Below are 6426 nucleotides of genomic sequence, written 5' to 3' on the forward strand. Positions count from 1 at the left end.
TAGAAGGCCAACTTCTAGAGAGAAATATATAAAGAGCCAGGAACTGTGGGGACCCAACATGAGACCAAGGGGCCTGCCCGAACTCACAGTCTGCTGGGAAGTTTAGTTATCAGCCGAGTACCGCCAATGGGGAAAACCACGCCTGGGAACTGACACCTTCCGTGTTACCCGTCCTGCTTTCCTTCCCTGAAGCGGTTCCGGTTTACCCAGGGTCCTGAGAACGCCGCCTCTCGCCATACCTCCCTCTGGGGGCCTGGGGCAGCCCTGGCTGCACTCCCAGGAGGAGTGTGACAGGCAGAGCTGGGACGGACCCTGGAGAAATATGCTGCAAGTCAGAGCCTGTGCCAGGATGAGGGGCGTGCTCCACTCCCCCAGCCACTTCTCAGCAAAGGGTTCCCCCAGAGCTCCTCCCAGATACACACAAAAGGGGGCGCCACCCTGCATCTCCAAGGAGGGAGGTCCTGATGGTGCTGGCATAGCCGCCTCTGACGTTGCCCTTTTAAGAGACCCCCCCCCGCAACGGCGGCGGGCGTGCGGCCGGCAGGTTCTCATTGCAGTACCCCAGCAAGTGCGGCGCCCCGTCTGCGGAAAGGAGGAGACAGGACGCCCACCTTGCCAGTCTCGACCTCTGGGTCCCCGGACCTGCGGGCAGAGGTAGGGGGTCCCAGCAACCTCTGATTCTGAGAAAACCCCTTTTTTCTAGAGGGGAAGTTCCTCTGTCGCGCTGTTCTCATTGGTTGGCTGGCGAGCCCTGCATTTTGGAGAGCGGTAGGGTCCTTCCCTTGGACCAGGGCTTCACTCCCTCTACACAAGCCTGCTGTCACAAATGGTCTGCAGAATTAATTTTACTGAGGTGTAAATTACTGATAAGATGGTGTGATCCTTTAGGGACACTTCTCTTTCCTTGTTTTTATTAAACCCTAAAGAAAGGGAAGAATTGAGCTCCCATTTAGAATAGCATTCATTCTCTCCTTCCATCTTGTCTCAGGGGGGAAAAAAATTCTTTTTTTTTACTCTTTCTCCAAAACCAGCCTTGTGTACTTGTGCCCTGGATCTCGCCGCCTTTGGGAATTCCTGAGTCCCTGTTCCTCAGCCAGCTCTCTTTTCAACCTCTCTCTTCCTCTCCTATGCCTCCCCTCCCCACCCATTCCCCTCAACTACCAACCTACTTACACTTCCCCATCTTAAAACAGCCTTTCTGCCATCCAGCCTCTGCTGTCAAATTATGATCCCAACTGGCTCCTTTTCCTCAAAGAAAAATAAACCCTGGACACTCGTAGGTTCTGGTACGTCATCAACATTCCGGGTCCTCCTAGTCCCAACCCCTTCAGAGGGAAGGTAGAATGTTCCAGACTGAGGGAATAGCGTGAGGGAGCAGGAAGAAAGCCTGAATAGCTGGAGTGCAGAGGGTGAGGGGGATGTTGAGTTGGGGCTAGAGAAGTGGGCAGGACGAGGAGACAGGGCCTGCCCCGAAATGCTGGATTCCTGGGGCTCTTCCCTCTGGCTGCTCTATCTCTGTATGCTCTCCTGCTCTACATCCCCAATCCATCATCTCTCATTCACACATCTCTGGCTCTGGCCCACTCACCCCCAACACACACTGAGCATCTTCACCAGGATCCAAACCCGTAAGTCCAAAGTCTAACTCCCTATCTGATCCTCTGCTCCCACCCTCCTCTGGGTATTCAGCCACCCAAAACAAATACCCGGGAGTCACCCTGGACTACCCCCTCCTCTTCCCCAGCAGCCACACTGAATCTCTTCATCACCCGGATCTGGCCCCTTGGCAGCCTAGTCCTCAGCTGCAGCACAGACTCCCCTCCTCCTGGACTGTTACAACCGCCTCGCGTCTGCCAGACCCCAGCCCCTCCTTCAGGTGCAGCCTCCCCGCTGTGGCCGAGGGTACAGCCACGTCATGCCCTCACCCCCACCCCCGCCGAAACGCTTCAGCTGACTCCCTCAACCTAGGAAGTAAAGTCCAGACTTCTCAGCCAGATCCGGATTCATCAAACTGTGGCCACAGTTCAGATTAGCAGTCTCTTCTGCTCTTCTTTTCCCTACCGTGAGCCCTGCTTCAGCCCTAGGGGACTACTCACCTCTCCCAGCACTGACCATGCAATGCCCCCTCCTTATCTGCTCACGCTGTTCCCTCTACCCCAGTGCCTCTCCTCCTGCCTGTCCCTGGAATTCCTCCTTCCCCTTCAAGGTGATTCAAATGTCGCCTCCTTTACAATGCCTTCTCTAACTTCTCCCACCCTCACACAGAGATATTAATGAATACGGCTCTACCACAGCATTTGCCTCTGTCCACATTAGACTGGTTGCTCCTTGAGGCCAGAGCTGGAGTCTTGTTCATTTGTGTCCCTCTCACACCTAGTCCGGTGCCTGGAGCATGGCTAGGGCTGGACAGGGCTGTCTCCTCGGCCTGCTCTGATAAACTTAACTAAGTTATTACAGATGTTGCTTTGGGATTTGCTCCTCGCAGCTCAATCTCAGGCTCCATCTCTTCCCGTCTGTGCTCAGGAGCCAAAAATGATCTCAACTGGATCTTAGATGGACTGTGCATCTGTATGGAATGCTTGGGCCTATTGAGCCACTCTCCGCAAACAGTGCCAGCACCGCGGGCTGAAACTATCATGGGTTACGGTATCCAATGCCACCTTTTGAGTCCCAAAGAAAATCTGTCTAACTTGGCTGGGACATCAGGCTTACAACTCCTGGCTGCAGCTGGCATTGGGAATACAGTTTTGTGATTAATGTGAATGAGTTCAGGGCCGCCCAAAGAGAACCCTGCAGACCCAACTGGCCTCCCAGATGGTGGTTCAAGGAATGAAGGGACCACCTGGTCACTCCTCTATGCCATTCGTCACTTCATCCATCCATCCATCCACCCATCCATCCACTTGACTAGAATTTACTGAGTGCCTGCTACGTATCAGGTGCCATGCTAGGTACTAACTAGGTTTAAGGCAAACGTGTTCTCCCTGCTCCTGGAGCTTACAGCTAGTGGGTAAGACAGCTGTTAACCGAGTAAATTAACAAATAAATACTTTCTGTAGTAACAAACTTCAATATGTGCCATGAAGGAGGGGATATTTAAGACTGCCACATTCAGCAGCTGGAAGGAAGGCAGGGTGCCCAGAACAGAGTGAAGGGGGAGGAGTAAGAAGGGGCTGGGCCACGCCATCCAGGGCTTTGTGGACCCCTATGAAGTTGGCTTTTATTCAAGGCACAATCAGAAAGCCCGGTGCAGGGTTATTAGGAAGAGAGCGATATGCTCAGATTCATACTTCACAGTACTACTCGCCAAAGGACACCAGGAGGAGTCCTTTATTCGGAAAAATCCAGAATGTGGCACATTCAACAAGAGAACTAGCCTGGACTTTTCAAACAGTCAATATCACAGAAAAGAAAGAAGGAAGGAAGGTAGCAAGGAAGGAAGAAAAGAAGGAAGGAAACTAAAGCGACATGTGGCCAAATGTAATGCATAAACTTCTGGTTTAAAAGTACAGCCATCAAAGACCTTTGAGGGACAAGACGGAATTTGTATCAGACCGGACATAAGATGACACCGGAATCATCACTCGAGTTCCTGGGTGTGGCAGCGGTCCCCTGACTCAGGGCTCTGGGCTGACTCAGGCACGGCACACTGAGGGGGCGAGGGTGGAAGCCCCATGATGTTTGCACCTCGCTTGCACTTTGTTCTCCAAACACTGAGAGAAAGCATAGTGCTGACGACGATTGAACCTGAGTGGAGAGTATCCGGGGGATACGTTGTACCGTGTTGGCAATTTTTCTGAATGCTAGACATTTTCTAAAATAAAAAATTGGGGGAGCCCCCGCTTGCCACAACTAGAGAAAGCCCTCGTACAGAAACGAAGACCCAACACAGCAAAAATAAATAAATTAAAAAAAAAAAATTGGGGGAGTGTGTTTTCAATCTAAAAAATGTTTATTAATTTAAAAAGTTTAAAAGATTGCTTAGGTGGCTGAATGGTGACTGGTTTGGAGGGGAAGCAACCTCACGAAGGATCCATGCAACTCTGGTTGAGCACCCCCTCTGTGCCAGGCATGGAGATGGGGGCTGAGAAACACACGCACTGTGAAGAAAAGTGCAGGGCAGCAGATGGGCATGCAGGCGAGTGTGGACAGGAGAACACGCAGGTCCTGCCCCCCGCGCCCCCACCGGGGCTGCTGGCCTGTGGTCCTTTATCGGCAGCCGGGGCCTCTCCCCACCTCTCTCCTGTCAGAGAAACTGCCCCGCCCACCCACCAAAGGTCACCTCGACCTCTGCCACCAGCAGCCTCCCTCCACACCTCTCCTTCCAAGCAGGCCATTGGTCCCAGAATTTCAGCTCACAAGGATCTACCCATGACAGAGATCACCTGGTTCTTCCCAGTCTGGCCCTGTCTGGCCCTTCAGTGTGCTGGGCCACAACACACCCGCCCCAGTCTTTTTTCATTTTTTTTTTTGGCCATGCGATGCGGCTTTCGGGATCTTAGTTCCCCGACCAGGCATTGACCCCGACCCTGGTAGTGAAAGCACCGAGTCCTAACCACTGGATGGCCAGGGAATTCCCACACCCACCCCAGTCTTGGCTTCGGTGACACTCACATTTCACTCATTCATAGTTTATCTGGAGCCAGATAATCTGGAGCTTAATCTGGAGCCAAATTGCCTGGGTTCCAATCCCAGGTCTGCCATTTACTAGCTGTGTAACCTTGGAGAAAACCCTTTGCCTGTAGGTTAAAGGAGTTTGCCGATGAATTCATCTGGCCAGGAATGCAGTTCCTGATTCTTCAAGAGGCAACCCAAGTCCTACCTCCTCCAAGAGGCAGACTGAGATTTCCTCAACATTCACTGCTCCCTCCTCTGAATTCCTTTAGCCTTTTCTATCTCAGCTGCTCCTGGAGCACTTCACCCACACTACCTTGTTCAGTTGAGAGCCACATCTTATGCATGTGTGTATTTTCCGTAGACCTGGGGGACCCTCAGGAAGCAGCATGGGTGAGGAAGTCCATTGGAACTGGAGGACAGCCTGGGCTCTCCCCGCAGGTCACTTTCCCTCCCAAGGTTTGGACTAGAAGAGCAGTAATTTCCATTTGAAGAGACTCCAGGATCTTGCTGCACCTTGGTTTTCTCCCATGTGGGAGGGAGATCTAAAGGTTCCTTAAGGTGGAAAGTTCCATGAAATAGGCAGGCCTTCCCCTAGGGGGTCAAGGAGGACACCACCAAGACAAGCCCTAGTTTGAGACACCATGATGCATAGAAGACCTGGAAGTTTCTGTCCTGCTTTTGGTAGGGAGAAGCGGCTGAGCAGGGGAGAGTGGACTGGGGAGGCAGTTCTGTCCTGTGCCCCTTGGGGGCAGGGCAGGGAGACCACGAAGGACTATCTGCCAAACGTGCCTGGAGAGGAAGGGAGGGGTTCCTTGCATCCCCAGCCTGTCTGTCCTTGGGCAGAAAGGCCCTTCGCAGGGAAAGGGGCTTCCCACAGCCGTGCCGCCTCCGCTCTAGGCTCCAGAATCAAGTTCTCCAGCCAAGGCTGCTGCGCTCTCCTACCCAGCAAGCTTATTTTAGTACAAAGGGAGAGAGATGAATGGAGGGCTGCAGTTTCTGCAAGCGTTGGCTTGGGCCTGCAGCAGAAATGAGTCTCATTACCCAATCCCAATTCAAAGGATAATTAACAGATGGTATAATTTCCGAGCATTCTCCGCGCCACATGGCTATTAGGTGAAGAGCAAAATGCTTACGCAGCCCCTAGATCCTCCCAAACCACAGAGTCAAAGGGAGTCCGGAGAGGCAGAGCCCCGTGGAGGGCACTTAAGCCATCCTTCTGTGTCTGGAGCTGCCCTTGGCCTTGTTCATCTTCAGTCAGAGAAGAGGGCACTTCCCTGAGTCGTGGGTCCCCCGCCCACTTCCTTCTCCTCATCCAGTCCACTACCATTGCCAGGAGTCTAGTCTAACCCGAATCCCTCTTGCTGTCACCAAAGCTCATCTCCTTTCCTTTTCCCTGGGGAGAAAGAAGAAAGCTGATTTCTCATTCTTGGCATCACTCTGTGGTCATACGGAAGTTCCCTGGGCTGGGGCCTCTGAGAGGGGATTCACAGCTCTCCTGCTGTGACCCACTGAGAGTGACACTGCTGTGGCCAGAGTGCCGTGTTGGAAGAGAGCATCTGGCCCCATGCTTTTCAAACTGGGTTCCTCCAGACCCTCAAGCTCCACAGGGGGCCCAGAGGTGTGCTCCTTGGGGAGCAGTGGGGATGTGGCAAGACCTGACGCCCACTTCAACCCAGCAGCACTACTTCTATCTGCTTTATATTCTGGGCTTCTACTTTAGATTTCATTGAAAAAAGGATTCCACTGTTAAATTAATTTTTGAAATTATTGAGCTTATTCGATCCCCTCATTTTACAAAAGGAAATTGAG

This window comes from Stenella coeruleoalba, assembly GCF_951394435.1.
Source record: "Stenella coeruleoalba genome assembly, chromosome: 1".
In the NCBI taxonomy this organism is placed as follows: Eukaryota; Metazoa; Chordata; class Mammalia; order Artiodactyla; family Delphinidae; genus Stenella; species Stenella coeruleoalba.